The following is a 14,569-nucleotide window of genomic DNA, read 5'->3' on the forward strand; positions in this document are numbered from 1 at the left end:
AAAAGGTATAGTATAGTAAGTACATAAACCAGTAACATAGTCATTTATTATCATCAGCAAGTATTATATACTGTACGTAATTGTATTGCTGTACTTTTATACAACTGACAGTGCAGTAGGCCTGTTTACACCAGCATCGCCACAAGCAGGAGTAATGTATTCCCCTAATGGCTACATTACTAGGCAATAGGAATTTTTCAGCTTCATTGTAATTGTTTGGAACCACCATCATGTATGTGGTCTGCCATTGACTGAAATGCTATTTTGTGGCACACAATTATATAGTAATCCTAATCATCTGAAAGTCTGGTTAAAACGCAGTGCTGAACTCCACCCCCATTCGGGTGGTCTGAGGTGGTTCTGAGAATTTGTGTTTCCACCAGCTTCCCAGATAATGCCGAAGCTGCTCATCTGAGAATCAACCAAATGTTGAAATGCCCCAGAGCTCAGGCCTTGGGCCTCTCTTCTTCTGTCAACACTAAGATAGCTGTGCCTACTCTTAGATGATCTTGTTCCACCCACATGCTCTAAATACCACCCAAATGTGGTCAGCTCCCAATTTATATCTCCAGCCTGGGCTTTTCCCCTGACCTTGAGCTGTCTCCTCCACCTCTTGACTTGATGTTTCATAAACATCTTTAATGTAGCATGTTCGAAAGTGAACTCTGCTGTTCCCCCCCTTCCACTGCCAAACCTCTTCCCCCTGCAGTTTCCCCACCTCAGTAAATGGCAACTTGATCCTTTGGTTGCTCAGTGCAGCTACCTTGGAGTCATCATTTTCTTTATCTCATGCCATGCATCCTGTTCCATTGGCTCTACTCTCTCTCTTTTTTTTTTTTTTTTTTTTTTTTGAGGTGGAGTCTCGCTGTGTTGCTCAGGCAGGAGTGCAATGGTGGGATCTTGGCTCACTGCAACCTCTGCCTCCTGGGTTTAAGAGATTCTCCTGCCTCAGCCTCCTAAGTAGCTGGGACTACAGGTGCATACCACCACGCCCGGCTAATTTCTTGTATTTTTAGTAGAGACGGGGTTTCATCGCATTAGCCAGGATGGTCTTGATCTCCTGACCTCCTGATCCACCCGTCTCGGCCTCCCAAAGTGCTAGGATTATAGGCGTGAGCCACCGTGCCTGGCCGGCTCTACTCTCAAAATACATGCAGAATCTAATGACATTTCACCACCACCACCACCATGACCACCACCACCCCCCTGGTTCAAATCATAATCTTTTGTGTGGATCACTGCAAATGCCTGCTAACTAGTCCCACCCCTTCTACTCTTGTCCTGCACATTCTATTCTCAACATAGTGGCTCCCTCATCTCAGAATAAAAGCCAAAAGTCTTTATGATGGCCCACAGCCCCTTCATAACCTACACCACCCACCTCCACTAGCTCTCTGATCTCTTCTACGACTTGCCCCTTGCTTGCTTTATTGCAGCCACGCTGACCTTCTTGTCCTTCTTCAGTCAGGTGAAGCTTCCACTCTGGAGCCCTCTGCCTCTTCCTCAGCCTGCATAATCCTTCCCCCAGATGGCCACCAGGCTTGTTCTCTCACCAGCACCAAGCCTCTGTTCACTGTCTCTGTGAAGCCTTTTTGTCCTTCATTACTTTATTTCTTTTCTATATTTTCTAATATTATAATTATTAATTTTATTCCTTGAGTGTCCCCCAGTGTGCATGCACCAGGGATCAGGCTCCACGGGGAAGGGATATCCCCAGAGTATTTACTGGTACTTACATGATCAGTAACTGAAGGAGAGTATACTCTTCACTGTATGATGCAGAGAAGGTAAAAGTACCTGAAACTGATATGGTTCTCATTGCTTTTCTTGGCTTTAATTTGTGTGCTTCTGGAAAATTCAGACTTTCTTCACACATGGACACGGGCACTACTTTAGAATAATGTGGCCTTGAACAGCAGTGGCACCCCTCTCCCACTGCAGCACATAAATTGGTGTCACGCAGCAGTAGGGTGGAATTGGAACACCTTGTAATAAAAACCCACGAGTCCTCATTGTCTCTTACAGGTAGATTAACCCTGAGTTCTTCAAAACTTATGAGAACATCTATTTCCTTCTAATAGGTCTGACATCCTGTCAGGAAAGCATAGTTGCCTTTCTTAAGCAGCAGTAGTGCCATAAAAGGCCATTTACTTTGATGTGAAAGTTGACGTTAAGAGAAATGAATATGGAATCTGTTCATCATCATGGAAGAGGGCAAAGCCAAAAATGTAAAGGAAGGATTTGGGTGGCAAATGGGTGAAGATTTGGGGTACATGAGATTCAACATAACAGAGAGAGGTGCCAAAGGCCTCAGATAGTGAGAGAGGCAGGCAGACCTGAGGCAGGAAGTCAGGCTTGGAGTGAAGCAGCAGAGGGAGTTCATCGGGCATGTGTCTTGTGCCTCGTCACATCCCTTAGGCCTCTGCACAGACCCTTGGCCATTTGCTCCACCTCAGCTGCCAGGGCCTGTGAACCCACTCATCTCGTACATTTGCACCACCTGCGGCTGGATGGTTACCTACCTGGGAGTGCCAGGCTCTCCTCCTGCCAGCCGAAGGCCAAAGAGCTGCACACTCAGGTTTCGGACCCCTCACACCACTTCCAGCCTTATTGAAGGGCCATACAGTGGGTTGTGGGGCTAGCTTCCCTAGGAATGGCTGGGTGATGCCATCTGAAGGGCGGGGGCATCTGAGAGATGGAGGAAGCTGATCCGATTAATTCCTTTGGCTTCCCTTTACCCATTATTGCCTTGAGGAATGGTTGCTCCATGTACACTGGAATGTGGACTTCTTACAGAGCCAAGTAGATGCACATGCTGAATAATCTCTCTTTCCCAGCTGGTGAAGTAGAAGTCAACAGGCAAACAGATCGTCTTGCATTTCTTCCCATCCTTTCCTGCTTCACTTCCTTTTCCTCACTCATGTTGCCCTAGGTTTGCACCTCATAAAGCACCAGCTCTTAATCCTTGCCTCAAGCTCTATTTCGTAGGGAATTTAGGCTAAGACTGGGAGCATGGCTGCCTATGACCCCTGGTCCCTCTAATGACAGCATTGTTGCAAGGGACAACTGTGGGCGAGGAGCAGTGACTTATGGTGGAGCAGGAGCAGTGGCTAGGATCAAGTGTTGAAGGCAGAGGCACAGGCCTGGATCAAGGAAGGAGGAACCTGGAGACAAGCCCCTGGGGGAGAATGACAGAGAGGCTCTGATCCTAGCACCAGGAACTTCAAGGAAGCAAATCTCTTACTGTCTTAGAGTTGTGCAAGGAGCCTTAGTGTCGTGGCCACATCCTTAAAGAACTCTAGTATAGCAGGAATTTACTTGTGAAATTTCTGGCCATCTCTGACTGATGAAGTCGCGCTGATGGTAGAGGAGCTGTGGCAAACAGCAGTCCAGGAAAGAGCCACAGAATGAGGCCAAGACAGCTGCTGACATCACAAGCATAACCAATGGACTTCTGGAACCTGACAAATGCTGATCTGGCATTTTATCTGGTATTTGAAAGGAGCAACCATGAAGACTGAAGAATGCAAAGGTATCTGGGACATGGAGGTCTATCTGGGCAGTTTCTGTCAAGCCAAGTGACACAGTGGTCCACACCCACTTTGCCCAGACACAGGACATTCAGGGTTGGTTTTAGCTTGTCTTTGGTTTGCTGATATCTGCTTGGCTTGTTCCCTCACAATAGCTAAAGGAGTATTATGGATTCTTTGAAACTCATAAAGTCATAGTAAATAGAGGAGATCTTATTTCCATCCATGCTTCCATCAGATAGACTTACTGATATGGCTTTTCAAGGGAGTTACGGAAAACTCTCATTTCCTAGCAGGGTAGCTGTTGGGGGTTATTAGGAAAGAAATAGCAGGAATGGGCACCCATGTTGTGAGGAAAGCAAATAGACCTTTAAATGAGAAACACCTTCCAGCCTATATCATGTCATTCTCTTGCACCAAGAGGATGCTTGGGATGTCCCTTTCACCACCTCCAAACAACAAAATGAGATAAGTAGTAGACTTGGAGGGTCATCAGGCATCTCCACAGCCAGGTGTAATAATAGTCAAGAACTCCATATTGGAGTGACTCTTGGCAACCAGTTAGCCAACTGTGAATAGTGTGGTTGTATATTTTGTTTATAATTCATTCTGTGTGTACTTTGAAAAGATAGTTTTATATGGATGAATGGATATATTTTTAGTAAGAGTGGCAGAGAAGTTGACCTGAAGAGAACCAGCGAAAGGATGTTTGAAAGATGCTGGGATTGAACTATCAGATACTTATGAGGGATTTGCAAAGAATGATGTTGGGCTATGGGGACAGGGAAGGTCAACACCTCCTCTGTGACTATTATTCTGCCCTTGTGAGCTACAATCCTGGAGGCGTCAGCGCTCTGGAGCTGACCATAAAGCTTCTGAGGTCAGGCCAGCTGCAGAGTGAGGTACAGCTCACCTCCCTTCTGGTCCCAATATGAGGATGGAAGAGTTAGCTCTTTTTCTGTGGAATCTATGTATTGTTTTGGAAAGTTTAACAGGAACTTTCTTTGGCTGTAAGTACAATGGTTAATTACATCAGGTTTTATTCTCTCACATTCAAGTCCAGAAGTAAGCAGTCCAGGGCTGATATGAAGCCTCCGTAAGATTATCGGGGAATCAGCCATCTTCTGTTTTTCTCCTCTGCCATCCTTAAGGCATGGCTTATGTCCTCAAAGTCACAAGGTGGCTGTTGGGGTTCCAGCCATTAAATCCACATTCCAGGTAGAAAGAAGGAAAAGACAAGGCCAAAAGGGAGTGTCCTAGCTGTCACTCTTTCTTTTAAGTACCCTTCCAGAAGTCCTATCCAAAAAATTTGAATTTTATCAGCATAGCATTCACCTGATATTTGATATATCAATATTTCATTGGCCTGATTAGCTATATCTAGCTGCAAAAGAAGCCAAGAAATATAGTTGGGTGCTCTGCTACTCAGAATAGAACCAGAGTTCTTATCGTTAAGGAGGTGAAGAATGACTTCTGGCTAGACAACGAACAGCTTCTGCTGCAGTAAGCATTACTCAGTGCTCATTGTCAACACTTTAGCTCATACAAGCTACTTTATCATGAGCATCTATAAAGTGGCTCAAAACCCTGAACCTCTGATCTTAGAGTAGATGGTCTTTTGCATCTTCTGCAGAGTCTGCACAGGTTTTATACACAAGTATGATGGAGAGGAATCCACATCTTTATATGGCACCTCTGGCATGTTCAACAGGCTGGGTACCACACCAGGGGCCAGATATTTGATCATCATGATGACTGGTTTTTTTGAGGCCTCTGCTACTGGGGTTCACCATCACTACATTTATCCTGCCTGAAATTCCACGTTCCTGCTCATTTATAGGATGAAAGAAGGGAGGGCCATGCTAATTCTCTATCCTTCATCCACAGGAGTGCCAATATGGGACAAGAAATTAAAATAATGATGCCTTTTAATGAGTGGATAGCAAGAGCCTATCCTCCTCCCCATCCTGGTGCTCACGCTCTCTCAGCTGCTGTCTGAAATTACTGCTTCACTCCTAAGCAGGAATTCTTAAAGCCATAGATGTGAGGAAGCTGATCTAAGTCTCTATTGTGTAGGTGTGGACAGGACAGTCTGTGTTTTGGCTTCATGGGTACTAATGTTGAGGGCAAGAAGGAGGACATCATGTCTCATAGGCCTGGCCTTCAGTCACATCCTCATGTCTGTTGCTTTGGTACTGAGGGATGACCATTTGTGGACGAGCAGTGTCTGGAGTTAACTTTGGCTTTGTGGTATTCTTTGAGATTAGACACAGCCCCATTTCCTGTAGCCATTTTCACAGTGGCTAACCTCTTCAGCCTGGGACCCCACCCAGCTGCCACGGCTGCGCCTGGATGCTGCAAAGGACTCCGAACTTTTTGGGATGAACATATTTCCCTTCCACAGCTACAAGTGAATCTATGATGAGAAAGGGAAAGGCCGGGCACGGTGGCTCATGCCTATAATCCCAACACTTTGGGAGGCCGAGGCAGGCGGATCATGAGGTCAAGAGATCAAGACCATCCTGGCCAACATGGTGAAACCCCGCCTCTACTAAAATTAGCTGGGTGTGGTGGCACATGCCTGTAGTCCCAGCTACTCAGGAGGCTGAGGCAGGAGAATCACTTGAACCGGGGAGGTGGAGGTTGCGATGAGCTGAGATCGCACCATTGCACTCCAGCCTGGGTGACAGAGCAAGACTGCATCTTAAGAAAAAAAAAGAGAGAAAGGGAAGGGGCTATATCCAGGGTGCTGTGGAATGGCAGAGCCAGACTAAGGAAGCTTGGTTATCAATAAAATTAAACAAAGATGAAACAACCAACACCACTGTAGAAACAAGGATAGTTCGGTGATGGGTTTGTCTTCCAGAACCCAGAGGTCACGTCTGGGGCCAGAAGACCACAAGTAAAGGGAAACACAGGGTCCTGAGCCGAGTGAAGAACAGTAGCACATAACCAAAGTCAGAGCTCCAGGAAGAGATAAGAGGAGCAGATGAAGAGCTCACAGCACAGCTACAAGTGAAGGCATTGGCATCCGTAAGTACATAGAAGCTTGATGTTTCTTATCTTTTTTTTTTTAATTATTATTTTTTTGAGACGGAGTCTCGTTCTGTCACCCAGGCTGGAGTGCAGTGGCACGATCTAGGCTCACTGCAAGCTCCACCTCCTGGGTTCATGCCATTCTCCTGCCTCAGCCTCCTGAGTAGCTGGGACCACAGGCACCTGCCACCACACCCGGCTAATTTTTTCTATTTTTAGTAGAGACGGGGTTTCACCGTGTTAGCCAGGATGGTCTCGAACTCCTGACCTCATGATCCGCCCACCTCGGCCTCCCAAAGTGCTGGGATTACAGGAGAGAGCCACCACACCCAGCAGATGTTTCTTATCTTTTTTTAAAAAAATTTTATTTTTGGCCAGGCATGGTGGCTCACGCCTGTAATCCCAGCACTTTGGGAGGCCGAGGCAGGTGGATTGCCTGAGGTCAGGAATTCAAGACCAGCCTGACCAATATGGTGAAACCCCATCTATACTAAAAAAATACAAAAATTAACCGGTCATGGTGGTGGGCGCCTGTAATCCCAGCTACTCAGGAGGCTGAGACAAGAGAATCACTTGGACTCGGGAGGCAGTGAGCTGAGATCACGCCATTGCACTCCAGCCTGGGTGACAGAGTGAGACTCCATCTCAAAAAAAATTATTTTTAATTGTTGTGGATACATAGTAGGTGTATAGAGAGTACATAAGATGCTTTGATACGGCATTGCAATGTGTAACAATCGCATCATGGAAAATGAGGTACCTGTCCCCTCAAGCATTTATGCTTTGTGTCACAAACAATCTAGTTATACTATTTTAGTTATTTTAAAATATACAGTTAAATTATTATTGACTACAGCCACCCTGTTGTGCTATCAAATAGTAGGTCTTATAAATTTTTTTTTTTTTTTTGAGATGGAGTCTCACTCTGTCACCCAGGCTGGAGTGCAGGGTCGTTGATCTTGGCTCACTGCAACCTCCACCTCCTGGGTTCAAGTGATTCTCCTGCCTGAGCCTCCAGAGTAGCTGGGACTATAGGTGTGTGCCACCATGCCTGGCTAATTTGTTTTTTTTTTTTTTTTTTTGTATTTTTAGTAGAGATGGGGTTTCACCACGTTAGCCAGGATGGTCTTGATCTCCTGACCTTGTGATCCACCTGCCTCGGCCTCCCAAAGTGCTGGAATTACAGGCATGAACCACTGCGCCCGGCCCATTCTTTTATTTTTTTGTACCCATGAACCATCCCCACCTCCCTCCCACCCCCCACTACTCTTCCCAGCCTCTGGTAACCATCCTTCTACGTTCTATGTCTATGAGTCCAATTGTTTTTTAGATCCCACAAATAAGTGATAGCAGGTGATGTTTGTCTTTCTTTGCCTGACTTATTTCACTTAGCATAATAACCTCCAGTTCTATCCATGTTGTTGCAAATGATAGGATCTCATTCTTTTTTATGGCTGAATACTACTCCATTGTGTATAAGTACCACGTTTTCTTTGATGTTTATTTTCTTACTACAGTTTCTAATTGTATAAGTGCGTTTGATTTTTGGCTCAAGTTCTCAGGTATTCATTCGTTTAGAAAATACATGATGAGGCCGGGCACGGTGGTTCACGCCTATAATCCCAGCACTTTGGGAGGCCGAGGCAGGTGGATCATGAGGTCAGGAGTTTGAGACCAGCCTGGCCAATATGGTGAAACCTCATCTCTAGTAAAAATACAAAAGTTAACCGGGCGTGATGGTGGGCGCCTGTAGTCCCAGCTACTCAGGAGGCTGAGGCAGGGAGAATCGCTTGAACCCGGGAGGCAGAGGTTACAGTGAGTTGAGATCATGCCACTGCACTCCAGCCTGGGCGACACAGCAAGACTCCATCTCAAAAAAAAAGGAAAGAAAGAAAGAAAGAAAGAAAGAAAGAAAGAAAGAAAGAAAGAAAGAAAGAAAGAAAGAAAATACGTGATGAGTGCCAGGCACCACACTGGGAACACAGCAATGCACAGATATGAAGGAGTTCTTGTTCTCCTGCAGCATTCAGCCTTGCGATAAATAAATAAATAATATGTCTGTTGCCTATCTTAGGGTCTCCTTCAAACACCTGCAAAGCATATTGATTGGAGAGCTTCTGACCAATTTGGGGATCCTCCAGGCATCATCTCAAATTTGAGATATCCCAATGAAGTGTATGGGATGGTTAATTGAGACTATTTATTAAGACTGTGGTACCAAATGGAGGCATAAGGATAAGCAGTTGATAGAAGGTGCTCAAACATAAATCGTCATTACCTTGAACAAAAACATGCTAAGTCTCTCTTGGGACTGCATGTCTGGCTGAAGCACCTCCATGGTACCCCGAAGCCTGTTTGGCATAAACATCACTGATGTTGGATGATAGAGGACTTGCGACTGAAAACTTTCCCACACATGCTGCACTCATGGAGCTTCTCTCCAGGGTGCACTCTCTGATGGTGAATGAGCCATCTTTTCTGGAGGAAGGCTTTCCTACATTCAATGCATTCACAGGGCTTGTCTCCACTATGATTTTTCTGTTGCATTAAGGGACGAGCCATAAAGAAAACCTTCCCACACTCATTATCTTCAGAATGTGTCTCTACAGTGTGCACTGTCCTGTGTTGAATGAGGGATGAATGGTCCAATAGAGCTCTGCCCTATCCCGTTCCTAGGGCCTCTCTCCAGGGCGGGTTTGCTGTGGCCAGCCAGAATACCTTTCCCGCTGAAGGATTCCCCACACTCTGTGCATTCGTAAGGACTTTCTCCAGTATGAGTTCACTGATGCCCAGTAAGGGTTAATCAGTTGTAGAAAGTTTTCATTGCATTCAAAGGGGCTCTTCCCAGTGTGTGACATCAGGCGTTTCTTTTTTCACTTTTAATTAATATTATAGAGACAAAGTCTCACTATGTTGCTCAAGCTGGTCTCAAACTCCTAAGTGCAAGTGATCCTCCCAAAGTGCTAGGATTACAGGCATGAACCACCGCTGACATCAGGTTTTTCTTAAGACTCCTGCAGCTGAAGGCTTTTCTGCATTCTTGACAGTCATTGGGCTTTCCTCCACTGTGAGTCTTCTGATGGTGGATGACAAATACGTGGTTATACGGGGTCTTCCCACACATGCTGCATTCGAAGTTCCTCCCCTTACTGTTGGTTTTCTTGGCAGGAGTAGATCTTTGCCTCAGTCCTTCTCCTTGGGGGCAGATTTCTTCAACGTTTCCCTGAATGGTTTTTCTTCTTTCTGCCCTCAGGCTTTTCAGGGATAAGTGCAGGACCCAGTGGACAATCTTTTCAGAGGTTTTCATTAATGTATTTAGTGATTTTATTTTTTAAGAAACATCCTGCCTTTGAGCAGAGTCCTGGCTCTTAGATCTAGTCTTCTGGTCTAAAATAAATAGCAAATAGAGATCAAAGCTTTGAGTGCTAGTTAAGAAGAAAGTATTGTGTGTGTTAAGAACAAACACAAAATACTGGCTGACTGATTGGTAGCTCCTTAAAAGAAAAACAACAGGGACAGAGTGAAAAATAGCAAAGGAAAAGAGAAATAGAGATTAGAAGTGGAAAGTGGGCATTTAGCCCACTAAACACGTTTCAGTTATTCGTGCATTAGCTATTTATCATTTAGTGTGCCTGTTAAGTGCTGGGCACAGTAAGTCACTGAAACACGAATGCCTAAGACAGCCAGAGTCCCTGCCCTCATGATGCTTATATTCTACTACACAGATGGCAAAGAAACAAACAAAATATAACAGATGGTGATGAGTGCAGTGAAGGAAATAATGAGCGGGAGTTGGAGTAGGGGCTTCAGAGAGATCCTTAAGAGTGGTCATCTAGAACTGATGTTTAAACTAAGATCTGAAAGAAAGAAGTTAATCATGTGAACAGCCAAAAGAAGAGCATTTCGAAAAGAGGTATATGAAGAAAAATAGGAGATATGCATAGAACTATAGAAGAGGGAATGACCAGGGCAGCTTGCTACAGGAAGAGGAGTGTAAACATCAGGGAATAAGTAGGGAGACAGGCTAGCTCCTAGGAAAGTAGCTGCCTGTGACTACTGAGTGGATCTAAAAGGAAAAGGAAGGTCGTACGGTAAAAGATAAGCAGGAGAAGCCAGACATGGTGGCTGACACCTGTAATCCCAGCACTTTGGGAGGCTGAGGCTGGCAGATCACCTGAGGTCAGGAGTTCAAGACCAGCCTGGTCAACACAGTGAAACCCTGTCTCTACTAAAAATATAAAAATTAGCCGAGCATGGTGGCGGGTGCCTGTAGTCCCAGTTACTTGGGAGGCTGAGGCAGGAGAATCTCTTGAACCCAAGAGGTGGAGGTTGCAGTGAGCCATGATCGTGCCACTGCACTCCAGCCTGGGTGACAGAGTGAGACATCATCTCAAAATAAATAAATAAATAAATAAGCAGGAAAGATGAGAAAGTGTTATCAGAGTTGAAATAAAGGTGTGTCTCAACCCTCTCCTCTCCCACCCTCACCCCTCACCACTACCACCCCCAAGAAAAACAAACAGGAAGGGCCTTGCTGTGGACAGCTCCACTTTGTCACTCATCTGACAGTATCTGTGTGTGTGCTGTGTACCAGGTAGTGTTTTGAGACAGTAGGCGAGAACATAAAACAAAATATCTCTGGTGGTGTTGACATTTTAATTAGGGGTAGGTGCATACAGACAGTAAACAAAATTAAAAAGTAAAAATGTCAGGAAGACAGACCTGGGAAGACAGCTGGGAGTGCAGAGGCTGGGAAGTGTAGAAGGGATGGCGAGAGTTATGTTTTATTTTATTTTATTTTTTAATTTTTGAGATGGAGTCTCTGTCACCCAGGCTAGAGTGCAATGGCATGATCTCAGCTCCCAGCTTCAAGTGATTCTCCTGCTTCAGCCTCCCAAGTAGCTGGGATTACAGGCATGAGCCACCATGCCCAGCTAATTTTGTATTTTTTTAGTAGAGACAGAGTTTCACCATGTTGGCCAGGCTGGTCTTGAACTCCTGATCTCAAGTGATCCACCGGCCTCGGCCTCCCAAAGTGCTGGGATTACAGGTGTGAGCCAATTTGCCTGGCTGAGAGTTCTGTTTTTAGACAGGATGGCCAGGGAAAACCTGGCTGAGAAGGGGGCACATCTGAGCAAAGACTTGGAAAAGGTGACAAGAAAGCCACGTGGCTATCTGGAGCACAAGTTTTTGCAGCAAAGGCCCAGTATGGCCATGACCATCTCCATAGGCCTATGAGACCCCAAGGAGGGGTCTCTATGTGAACCTTCCACTAAATCCCATCTGCCCATCCACACATGCCTACGGAAGTACTTCCTGCACCCTCTCTCACTTCACCTTCCTGAATATCAAGTTTCCACGGCTCTCCACCTCCATTCCACTGGAAAATCACATCGGGTTTAGGAAATAAAAGTCCTGTTCACAAAGAACAGAATGAGAAATGGCTGTTTAGGATAGAAACCCATGGCCCCCTCAGGGTTTAGTAACAGTGCCTTACTTTCTAGGGGGGAACATGAAACTGTCCAGAAAGCATATGCTACTTTCCAGAATCACATACACAGCTGAAGGGAAGTCAGGGCAACTTTCTAGAAAATCTGAGTTAGGTCTCTTTGAAGTGGTTCACGTGTTCTTTCCCTGATGACTATCTGGGAATGTCCCCCATATGGACCTGGTGTTCTTGTGGGTTGAGGGAAAGTTCTTGGCTTAGAGCAGTGGAATATGGAGAAGGTTCCACACCTCAGGAACAACCCCATGAAGCCATTTTCTTTTATAGCTTTAAAAATAATGAATTTGTATCCATTAATTATATTTCTGTGCAATTTTGTTGATTTTGATGAAAATACAAATTCAAGTGGAAGAGTTTTAGATAATATAAAACAACTATAATCATCAATAAACAGTTTTTTAGAAATCCTTAAAAAGATAAATTATGATGGCTTTGGCTTTTAAAAATGTAAAATAGGCTGGGCGCGGTGGCTCACACTTGTAATCCCAGCACTTTGCGAGGCTGAGGCGGGCAGATCACCTGAGGTCAGGAGTTCAAGACCAGCCTGGCCAACATGGTGAAACGCTGTCTATACTAAAAATACAAAAATTAGCTGGGCGTGGTGGCGGGCGCCTGTAATCCCAGCTGTCCAGGAGGCTGAGACAAGAAAATCGCTTGAACCTGGGAGGCAGAGATTGCAGTGAGCCGAGATTGCACCACTGCACTCCAGCCTGGGGGACAAGAAGAGATTTTGTCTCAAAAAAAAAAAAAAAAGAAAAAAGAAAAGTAAAATAGTGAAATTTATAAAGCCTTCATTTTCCGTATTTAGTTTCTAAATGCATTATGAAATGCATAAGACATACAAGAAGCATAAAGACTAAAGCAAACACCTATGGACCCACCACCTAATTTAAGAAATAAACATTAACACTAAGATTGAAGCCCCTCCCTCATCTCCTCTCTTCCCCTCCATGAGGTAACCACTGTACTAAATTTGGTGTTCATTACTCCATATATTTTAAAATGTGCCTCCTCATTTTATTTGCAGTTTTAAAAATATTTTAAAACATTCCATGTTCACTGGAGACAACTAGGAAGTATAAAAAGGAGATAGGCCAGGCACGGTGGCTCACACCTGTAATCCCAGCACTTTGGGAGGCCGAGGTGGGCGGATCATGAGGTCAAGAGATTGAGACCATCCTGGCCAACATGGTGAAGCCCTGTCTCTACAAAAAACACAAAAAATCAGCTGGGCGTGGTGGCGCACATCTGTAGTCCCAGCTACTTGGGAGGCTGAGGTGGGAGAATCACTTGAACCTGGGAGGCGGAGGTTGCAGTGAGCTGAGATCGCGCCACTGCACTCCAGCCTGGTGACAGAGTGCTACTATGTCTCAAAAAAAAAAAAAAAAAAGAGATGGAATACTATGCAGCCATAAGAAACGATGAGTTCATGTCCTTTGTAGGGACGTGGATGAAGCTGGAAACCATCATTCTCAGCAAACTCACAAGGACAAAAAACCAAACACCACATGTTCTCACTCATAGGTGGGAATTGAACAATGAGAACACATGGACACAGGGAGGGGAACATCACACACCAGGGACTGTTGTGGAGTGGGGGGAGGAGGGGTAGCATTAAGAGATATACCTAATGCTAAATGATGAGTTAATGGGTGCAGCACACCAACATGGCACATGTATACATATGTAACAAACCTGCATGTTGTGCACATGTACCCTAAAACTTAAAGTATAATAATAATAAAATTTAAAAAAAGAGAGATAAAGAAAAGTGTATAAACTGGCCTGGCATGGTGCTTCATGCCTATAATCCCAGCATTTTGGGAGGCTAAGGCGGGTGGATCACCTGAGGTCAGGAGTTCATGACCATCCTGGTCAACACGGTGAAACCCCGTCTCTACTAAAAAAAATACCAAAAATTAGCTGGATGTAGTGGCACATGCCTGTAATCCCAGCTACTGGGAAGGCTGAGGCAGGAGAATTGCTTGAACCTGGGTGGTGAAGGTTGCAGTGAGCTGAGATCGTGCCACTGCACTCCAGCCTGGGCGACAGAGCAAGCCTCCATCTCAAAAAAAAAAAGAAAAACAAAAAGTATATAAGCTTTCTAGTCAAAGATAATTAGGGGTAATATCTTGGTGTTGGTCCTTCTTTTTCTATGCATATATGTGGAACTATATTGTAAATGTATTCAAGTTCCAAACATTTTGTAACCTGCTTTTATCATTTCACAATATATCATCATCTTTCTAACTCCATAAATATCACTGCTAAATGTCACTGATAAACTCCAGTGGAGCCTTCTCAGGCTTTGTCTTCCTTGATTACTTGGCAACTTTGAGTGCTTTTTGACCATTCCCTCTTTCTTGAAAATCTTTTGACTTCTGTGACACGGCTGTCCCCTGGCATTTCTCTGACCTCTCTATCTCTATCTACTCATTCTCCTTTGAAGCCTCGTCCTGTCTTCACACCCGTTAAATCTTGATCTTCCTGTGACCCA

This window comes from Hylobates moloch, unplaced genomic scaffold (assembly GCF_009828535.3).
Source record: "Hylobates moloch isolate HMO894 unplaced genomic scaffold, HMol_V3 SCAFFOLD_15, whole genome shotgun sequence".
Lineage (NCBI taxonomy): Eukaryota > Metazoa > Chordata > Mammalia > Primates > Hylobatidae > Hylobates > Hylobates moloch.